Source organism: Poecilia reticulata, chromosome 8 (assembly GCF_904066995.2).
Source record: "Poecilia reticulata chromosome 8, P_reticulata-male-v2, whole genome shotgun sequence".
Taxonomy (NCBI): domain Eukaryota; kingdom Metazoa; phylum Chordata; class Actinopteri; order Cyprinodontiformes; family Poeciliidae; genus Poecilia; species Poecilia reticulata.
In genome coordinates this window covers 24,661,883-24,672,544 of record NC_088837.1, presented here as the reverse complement: position 1 = coordinate 24,672,544, position 10,662 = coordinate 24,661,883, and the positions used below count along the sequence as shown (strand labels likewise).

Here is a 10,662-nt window from a genome sequence, read left to right as displayed (position 1 = left end):
TTTGACGGCTGCTACTGTTAGCATGTTTCAAAACCATTATAAACGTTATAAAGTGAGCAACAGCACATGCTAAATTAGTTCTTACTATTAGATAAAAATACAAGCTTACCTGTATGAGTGTTTTGTTTTTGATTTTTTTTTTTTGTTTTTTAGTTTTGAGCAAAATTCTTGAAGTCCAGAACCTCAGAGTTCTTAGCTAATGGTTTCCAACTGAATGGTTTTTTTTATGGCTTTTATGAGGTCGTGTTAGCGTCACTGCAGATGGAAAAACTAGGGGCAAATACTCAACAAAGACGTCATAGATTTTGAGATTAATCTAAGAAAATATCTGGAAAAACATATACATTTCAAAAGTTGGAAGTTTTCTACTTTATTTACTTAGTTTCAAAAGTCAAAAATGTTCAACTTTGAAACTCAGAAATTACAAAATTTGTGATTAAGCTCAAAATTTCAGATTGTTTTTCTAGCAAAATTTCGACTTTTGAATCTCAGAAATTTTATTTTTTTCTAAAAGGAAAGGAAAGAAAATTCTGAGATTAATCTCAAGTATTTTTTTCAAGGAAATTTTCAACTTTTGAAACCCCAAAAAATTTCCAAGATTAATCTAAAAATTTGACTTTTTGGCTGAAATTTACTCATTTTTTTGGACAGTGGTCCTAATACACTAGTGTAGTTTGGCAGGTTGCATTGCATAATTATTTATCATAATGTAACTTAGTGCCATTTGCAAAAGGAAAAAGAATACAAAATACATTTATTTCTCTTGACATTGGAGGGAAAGTAAAAGGTCTTCAGAAAAATTAATACTCAAGAGCAGATGTAGTAATATCTGCTTGCAATGAAGTACTTTTACACAATTTATATATATATATATATATATATATATATATATATATATATATATATATATATATATATATATATATATATATATATATATAAAGCTCATCTTCTGAAGTTGGGATATTTTTTATTTTATAAAATACAACAAAATATCACTCTTACTGAACGAGTGATAAGATTTGGCTGCAACTGGATATGTTTTGTGAACTTGTTTCATTCAGCTAAAACAGAATAAAAATAAACGTCAGGAGATGACATCACAGCTTGTTATTATCGCCTGTGGAAAGAGACGCATCGTTTCCAGTCAACCGGGTGATGACTCGGGGACTGAGGGAATAGTTTTCGTGTTAAAGCAGACCAACACTCAAAAAAAATGAACTAAGAGGGTTATTACATTAACAATAACTTCATGTTTCAAACAAAAACGTGATAAAATAATGTTGGATAAACAAGAAATTCAACAACTTAATTTTTATGAAATTTAATCATGTTGAGATAACATGAGTCATTTTAGTCAGACTGATCTTGTGCTGAAGACGACTAGAGAGATCACGGAAGATCACGCGAGATCATGGGAAATCACACGAGACCACGCGAGATTATCTTTTTGCGTGCCGGGAAAATTCCTGCGGCAGTTATGAGAAGAATACATTTTCCTGGCAGCATTGTGCCAGGATAATGGCATTGTACATATATATACATATATATACAGGGTTGAAAGTAGTTTTAAATTCTTGGGGGTACTGTGACCAAAAAAAATGCATGTGTTGCATCTGTATTGCTTCTTTGTGTGCTTTGGAGTTTCTGTGCTGATTAAATTTTTGCGAAACGATAAAATCTTGTAGCTCTTGAATTGCTACAAAATAAAGCTGTATTTTCCTCCCTCAGCCCACTGACTGCAATGTTGACACCTTGAGATGCCATGAGACCTAAATCCTGAACATCATGGCATGGAGAGCATCCCAGTTTTCCATGTCTGGCATATAACCATTCATTTTAGCTTTTGAACTGGTTATATTGATCCTGTGTCCAGACAGAGGGATAATCAGTAGCCCAGCATCATGACCTGTTTGTTCTGAAGATCCTGCAGCTTCCACTTCTCTTCCTAACATGGCGCCTCCTCACCCTGACTCTAATACTGACAGGAGGAACCACAGAGCTCTGTTAGGTTAAAGCTCATCTTCTGAAGTTGGGATGTTTTTCCTCCAACAGGTTCCAGAGGAATCACCTCAAACCAGATGTTGGACTAGATTTTATTTCATTGTAATGTATGAATGTTAGAGCATCATCTTCAATAGTGGAGCTACAAAGGTTGAAAAAACTTATTAAATCTAATCAACAGCAATATTTTCACTAATTAAGAGGCAAAAAAAATTGTTTGATGGAGGAAAAGCCTCTCAGACTCTGAGCTCAAAGAGAGATGCCAGAAAGCATCAAACTATTTTTTTTAACATTAGACAATTGATTTAATTTCACATAATTATCGAGGTAGAAGCCATTTGTTTGTTAAATACTTAATGAAACATGGAACCCGAACACGTGATCAACTCAAAACCACTTCTACTTTTTTATTCTCTCTCTGTCATTCAAGCACGCACGTTGCCGTGGCAACCGCCTGCGCAAGCCCAGCAGAGATTACATTAAAAACATAACATTCAGTCTTTACGATATCAGGTTTTCAGACTTGATATTTATTTTGCGGTCATTAATAATCGTCTCATAAACACAGCGGTGGTTGATTAGTTAATTTTAAACTCCTGCTCTGCTCGTTATTTTGGAAATGGAACCGAAACGCACAGAATTGCGCAACACCATGTAGAAACAATAATCACTGAGATTATTATTGTTGTTGGGTCATTAATTTGAAAACGTTTTGTTGATTTTTTTGTTGTTATTTAATAAAGTTACAAACCTTTTGATAAGGAGTTAGATGAGGACGTGCTGCTCTCAGCGTCCTGGTGGCGTTCAGTTTGTCACCTACTCTAGCAAAGCACAAACTGTTCATAAACAATAGAAAATGAAAAAAAAGAAGCTATTTATTAACTGATTCGTCATGTTTTAGATAAACTAATCAGTCATGGCTGATTAGTGGCCGCTGCTCCCCTCTCTTACTGCATATTTTAGAGAGACCAATTAACTTGACAGTCATGTTTTTGGACTGTGGGAGGAAACCGGAGTACCAGGAGAAAACCCACCATGCACAGGGAGAACATGAAAACTTCATGCAGAAGGACCCTGGCCAGGAATTGAACCCATGACCTTCTTACTGCAAGGCAACAGCTCTACCAACTGCACCACTGTGCAGCCCTTTAAGTTGTAACCTTTTTTGTTTGAATTTATCAAAAAATTGGGCAAATTGGTTTTATATAATAACAGGTCACAGACAGCCATATACACACACACACACAGGGAGAATTTATACAGACCAATTAACCTGACAGGCTTTTTTCTTTTTTACTGTGGGAGGAAGCCGGAGCACCCGGAGAGAACCCACGCATGCAAACTCCATGGAGAAAGGCTGGCCTGGCAATTGAACCCATGACCTTCTTGCTGCAAGGCAACAGCTCTACCAACTGCACCACTGTGCAGCCCCTTAAGTTGTAACCCTTTTTGTTTGAATTGACCAAAAAATTGGAATTATATAAGTAACAGGTCACCGGTCTGTCTCAGGGCAACACAGAGACAGTCTGGACAAACAGCCATACACACACACACCTGGGGAGTATTTTAGAGAGACTGATTAACCTGCCAATCATGTTTTTGGACTGTGGGAGGAAACTGGAGCACCTGGAGAGAACCCACGCATGCACAGGGAGAACATGAAAACTCCATGCAGAAAGACACTGGCCCAGGATTTGAACCCATGACCTTCTTGCTGCAATGCAACAGCTCTTTCTACTGCACCACTGTGCAGCCCCTTAAATTGTAACCCTTTTTGTTTGAATTGATCAAAGAAATTGGGCAAATTAGATTTATATAATAACAGGTCACCAGTCTGTCTCTGGGCAACACAGAGACAGTCTGGACAAATGTCCACACACACACTGATCATTTATACAGACCAATTAACCTGACAGGCTTTTTTTTTTTACTGTGGGAGGAAGCCGGAGTACCCGGAGAGAACCCACGCATGAAACTCAGGACCTTCTTGCTGCAAGGCAACAGCTCTACCTACTGCACCGCTGTGCAGCCCCTTAAGTTGTAACCCTTTTTGTTTGAATTGACCAAATTAGATTTATATAATAACAGGTCACCAGTCTGTCTCAGGGCAACACAGAGACAGTCTGGACAAATGTCCACACACACACTGAGAATTTATACAGACCAATTAACCTGACAGGCTTTTTTCTTTTTTACTGTGGGAGGAAGCCGGAGTACCCGGAGAGAACCCACGCATGCAAACTCCATGCAGAAATACACCGGCCCAGGATTTGAACCCATGACCTTCTTGCTGCAATGCAGCAGCTCTTTCTACTGCATCACTGTGCAGCCCCTAACAATTGAACCCTTTTTGTTTGAATTGACCAAAAAATTGGGCAAATTAGATTTATATAATAACAGGTCACCAGTCTGTCTCTGGGCAACACAGAGACAGTCTGGACAAATGTCCACACACACACTGAGAATTTATACAGACCAATTAACCTGACAGGCTTTTTTTTTTTTACTGTGGGAGGAAGCCGGAGTACCCGGAGAGAACCCACGCATGCAAACTCAGGACCTTCTTGCTGCAAGACAACTGTGCCACTGTGCAGCCCCTAACAATTTAACCCTTTGTGTTTGAATTGACCAAAATATTGTGCAAATGAGAAAAACATAACAAGTCGCTACATAACAGGTCGCCAGTCTGTCTCAGGGGAAACAGTAAACACCAACATACATTTGTATTATGGATGGGATAAAAATAAGAAAATTATCTATAGGGACTTGAAAGTCTTGCCTATAGAGGTCCAGAAACGTTTGATGAGGTTGGGTTTCTTGGCTTTTTTTACTATTTTCTCTTTGCAGATGGAAATTAATGTCTCGTCTACCACTGAGTTGTTTAAGCCCAACAGTAAGAAAATGTCTTTTCTTGAGCAGCCTATCTTTTTGGTGACTTCTCTCAGAATGTCTTTGCTGAGACTGTCCAGTTTACTTTGAATAATCTTCAGTTCTTGCTCCTTGACCTCGGCCCAGATTTTCTCAGACAACCTCTCTGTGATTTTTTGGAGGTGTTTGTACTTGCAGGTTATCCTAGATTTTGTTAGGGCCTTGGTAATGATGGTATTAACTAGCAGCATGATGGATGACTGCTGCTCCTCCTTTTCTGCGTCTGAGGTCACTGGCAGCGGTTCCTCAAGCTCTGTGGTAACCACTGACTCCAGCTCTGCATCAACTAACTGTCTCCCTTTTGAGAGGGTTGATTCCTCTGAGTGATTCTGCTCAGTGGAAACAATGTTTTCCACTGATGAAACTCTTGTTTCTTTATGTCCTGGTGCTGGTGAAACTCCCTTGCATTGATCTTTGCTGTCATTTTGAAGGTGGTTCTTCGTTTCGACTCCAGCTGCTTCGTTCTGTTGTTGTGCTATGGGAAGAGGCACAACAGAAGCCTCTTCATCTCTGGACCCTTGGTTATCAGCTGGTAGAAGAGCATCCAATGAATCATCTGGGATCTCTAAATGGTGTTGGTCAGAGATTGACTTTTTCACTTCCCTGATATTTGGTAGCACATCAAAGATAACGTCATCCACCATTTCCAGACATGACTCCTTTTCCTTAAGCGTAAGATGAGTTGTCTTTGTCAGGTCTGAAAACTCTTGAGAAATAAATTCATCAACCATCTTTAAATCTGATTCCCTCTCATTAGAGATCAAATCATTTGCTTTCGCGGTCTTTGAAAGTTCCTCCAAAATGAATTCATCCACCATCTTCAAGTCAGATTCCTGATTTTCAGAAACAAGATTTCTGTCACACGTCTCATCCGTTGTCTCCTCAGAGTCTAATTTCTCAGGGCTTGGAAATTTCTCCACAGCTTGGACATTACCAACATCAGAGCCGGCACCTGGGTGGTCGTTTCTCCGCTGCAGGTATTCAGCAAATTCTGGTTCTGTCTCACTATTTTCTTCAAAGTAAATCAGTGATAATTCCTCTATCAGCTGGAGTGCATGTGGAAAGATGGAATCCACGGCCTCCGACCAAGACAAGTGGCAGACCACAGAAGTATCAGGATCGTGCGTGGAGCAGACAGAGCTCAACGATTCTTTGACATATTTAATGAATAACTCATTGAAAATGTCAAAGCTCATGGGATGAATCTTCCCTGTAATCGAAAAGATGTCTGAAAATGATGTTAGGAGCGCATTGCCCAAGATCGTGTCCACATCTTGGGATCTGATGTCCTGTTTAGGGATATTGCAGAGAATAAAAGTGTAACATTTATCCAGTAACTTCAACAACAGATCCTTCAAGCTGGACTTTGTGTCACAATCAGGTTTCCCCATGGCCAAATCCATTATCCGATTCAATGAAAAGGACAAAAGAAACTCTTCCATCATCGGTGTGATCATATTCCCGGTTAAAGCCGGTAATCCAAGAGGCTTTGGATTCTTTAAGTGGCTCATAGCTTCTTGGATTTGTAACGGAAGGTAAAGCAAATTTTGTTTAAATCGCAAACTATCTCAGTCTCTCACCAAACTTCAACTGTCTCTCACAAAGAAAGTGGCAGAAGGAAAGACAAAATACTCAGAAAACTCTGTGATGTCATAAAGGACCAGATTCCATCCAAGAACGTTGCGTCACCTCAGCAACCGTTGCTAGGTGTCACCAGCTGTGTGCAGCTCAGAGAAATAAAGTCTAATTTAAAGGGGGTGTTAAGGAAGAATTTTATAGTACTGGTAAATTTAGCAAAACTCTGGCTCTGATACTTCCTTTTGATCCCGGGTTTTCTCGCGTGGCCACGTGCGGGGACAAAAACACAACAATGCGTGTTGACGTCACAGAATTACAGGATTTAATCCAATCAGAAGTAAATAAGATAATAAGTAAATAAGATAGTACAGGAAACTAAAGAAAGACAGATACAAACATTGTTACCTGAGACAAGAAGACAAAGAAATATCAAGGACGTCCTTGGAGAAAGAGCTGGTGCAGAAGTAAAATAAATCAGCTTTTTTCTGAATTGTTTCCCTTGTGCACAAACTTTTATACCTGTAGGTGTGTTTACCTCTTTAATGTATTCAAATAAGGCGTATCTCTACTTGACCAATTGGAAGGCATCTCTGGCCCTTTTAAATTTTAGAAAAAGTCCCGCAGTTTGGTCGCAAGATCAAACACCTTTTGTTAAATAAGGTGGAAGCAGACTCTCCGAATTCATGGTGGTTTATGGCTTTCACAGATCAGTGTGAAAAGCTAGAACTTCCTACTGATTGTTTCCCAACAGACAAAGAGCAGATCAGAAGATCTTGGCAAACAATCTGCTTTAACTACAGTAAAATATATCAATAGGTCAGAATATGTTATAAATTTTAAAACTATAATTATGGTATTTCAATCAAGTCATGATAAATTCTAAAACTAACTTATTTTAAATTTATTTTCTTAACACTATCCGGCTCTACAGCCATCTGGGCAAAGAGAAACAGATGCAGGAACCTCACAGGTAGCTGTGAAATTCTGGTTTCTCTTCTGCTCTGCCAGGAACAAACCTTTAATACTGTATTTTAATTCAATGAAAAGTTCTCCAAAAACCCAATTTGTTCTTCTGCACTCAGCATCTCCAAAGTTTAGTCCTGATATCAAACCAAAAGCAATAGATATAATATCAACGGAAAATAATGAAGTACAATTCCTGTTTCTAATTAGGAATTAGAAACAAATAAGAATTAAGACATTCATTCACCATAAACCTAAGTATTTTCTAATACTAAACAAAACATTTTCATGTGATTCTAATATAGTCAGAAATAATACAATTTCAAATACATTCATCATTAACTAAATTAATTCTAAAACAAGATAATAGAATTTTTAGTCAAAACATGTTATTAATAACTAAGAAAAATGTCTTACAAATTAAATGTTAGTGATTTAAAACATTTTATGTTATATTCAGTTTTTGCACCATGTCAGATGTTAGTTTGGAAGACTTCTCATCCTGGTTACGTGAACCGACCAAAGTTCCCTTTCTCACAGTAATTCAAGTGATAATGTCCTCCACCTTCCTGCATATGTTAATTTATGACCTCCTGTCTTTAATGATAAGACTCCAGGGGTCTGAGCCGAAGCTCTCCTGCAGATCCTATAGTTCTTCGGGTTTTAAATCACTAACACAAACCTGTTCAAACTTAAGAAATTCGTTCTAAAAAGGTTTAAACTGTGTTAAACACTCAAAATAATAATTTTTCTCAACAGGGGGAAAGTGAAAGTTTACATGTTTTAGAGGCTCTGAGGCTGAGAAGGACTCCGCCACTCGCTGAATACTTCCACTCTTTCCATGATGTAGCGCGAAAAAAAGATTTAAGTGCTTGACTGAGACAAGACTGACACACAGCAGCAGTAAACACAAGCAGGATTGTTTTCAGATTACTTCAATAACCGAACTTACTACAAACGATCCAGAAAATGGATCATTTGCGCAGCCGCGGCACCGCGATTCTGCGCAAATGCGGCCGCAAAGTGTCTTTTATCAGGCGGGTTTTTCCTCACAGAGCGGCTGTGATTGGTGGAGGGGGGAAAGTCTTTCTTATCCAGACGCTAAACTGCTTTGGACGGATTCATCCAGCTCCACTTATTAAGGTTTCAATATTTATAAAATATACATAACAAAGTTCAAACTTACATTTTTGTTATTTCATCTGAAAATGTCCTGCAGTGCTGCAGTTTAACCACTTGATGGCACTGCAGGTTCGTTTGTCACCTGGTTTGTTACAAGCGAAATACATTCTTCTGTGATTTTTTTTCTTTTTTAAATCAGCTTTTTAAAAAAATAATTTAATGATTCATAATTGAAACATTAAATAAGCACTAGTTTTTTGTTCATTTATTGAGAGTAAACATTTCGGGAAATTAATTAATTTATTTTTGTTTAATTTTCCTTTATCGTTGTTATTATTGAACAAAATGTGATTTGTTTACATATTTTTTCTACTCTGGAGTAATTCTATTAAAGATCTGGTTTATTAACTCCGTCTTATAAACTTAAACAGAACCAAAACCAGGTGAGCAAAGAGACATTCAACTTAAATATTTGCATTTAAATGTGTTTTTATTCAGAATAAGCAGTAAATCATCAATTCAGTCATTTATTCAGAATTTATTCAGAAACATGAGTGGTTCCTGTCAACAAAAAAACAAAAGATTTCAGTTGTTGGTGAATATTAACATAATCTGAAACGTGACTATATTCCAACTGGCAGGACTGAAGTTTGGCGCCATCTGGTGGTGATGTATTGAATCACAGTGGGATGCGCTAGGATTCTGTCGAGCCATGGTTTCTTTCTTCTTCCAGGATTTTGTGAAAATCTTCTAAAAATTGTGACATCTGAGTTCTTTCAGGCCGTCCTCTAGGATTTTCAGCCTGTCCTGTACAGTTTTAATGGGGGGAAAGATGGCGTCCGGTTTCTGGATTATGCTTTTGTCGATGCACTGCTCACAATATTCTCCATAGAATCCAGTGGGACATCGACAAACATATTCGTTTGAATCCAGAAGTCTGACTGTCGCACCGTCTGTTGATATGGCATAGATAATCTGTGCAGGTGGGCAACTTCCTGGAGAAATGTATGGAAATCCTTACACATCCCACCTGATGCAGAGGCATCGGCACCTCTGCAAAGTCCTCATTGTAGGTGACATGTGTTGCCTTGGCATATTCAGTGAATTCGGGATATGCGGCTCCATAGCGTTCCACACATTGGTCTATTTTGATTTCTGTGGAGTATTTATTGCTGAAACTTGTTTCTGTAGTTTTCCTAATACATGTTTCATTTGACAGATTAGCAGTGTGAGGCTCACAAGCAAATTGATTTCTCCCGCTGTAATCTCAGTTGCATCAAACACAACATGATTGTTTTTGTCTGCCTTGTTGTTACCATCACCAGTCAGTTATATCAGTGATACTTACTGTCCAGAAATGTTTTCACCTTAAGAGCAATGGCCATTTTGTCATCAGCACTGAGTCCTTTGGCTGTCTCCTCCACATCTTTCTTCATGTAATCTGTATAGTTCTGCAGGCAGAAGTCTATGGCTGCATACTGAGCTTCATAAACCTTCCTGAACATCTCTACATGTTCATCATCTTTGTTCATTGTGTTGAAACCCATCAGTTTCCAGCAGAAGTGGTTGACAAACATCCCCTTCCAGAACAAGCCGCTAAAGAGACGTGCTGTCCACTGTCAGGTAGCGGTGAAGATTGAACACACTGGACTCGGCTCCTGAACTTTCATAGAGGCTGGCAAATATTTCAGCCAGTCTGAGTCTTTCTTCTTCATCACTTGATACCAAGTTACTGTTCTGATGAAGACCATTTAACTTATTCCAGTTGATTTTATTCTTATTGTGTTGAATTAGATATATAACAGGAAGCATCTTTAACTTTTTCTCCACATTTAGACGTCCGATGTTGTCTTTAAGTGAACGAACTTCCAAGACAAAGTTTTCTTCTCCTGAAATCTTGATCAAGCAAAAACACCAATCATAAACATCAGATTGAAGCAACCTGGTGAGTTACCTGCTGCTCGGATGGTTTTATTCTCTGTCAGCTGGAACTTCTTCTTGTCTGAGGATCTCCGTGATTATTGTTTCAACATGGTGTTGCGCAATTCTGTGCGTTTTGGTTCCATT

At 38.3% G+C, this 10,662-nt stretch overlaps 1 pseudogene; it reads right to left on the bottom strand.

Annotated features, from left to right (window-relative positions):
* Window positions 1-8,991: 8,991 nt before the first annotated feature.
* On the bottom strand, window positions 8,992-10,407 carry LOC145552682 (uncharacterized; annotated as a pseudogene).
* Between the last annotated feature and the right edge of the window lie 255 nt (window positions 10,408-10,662).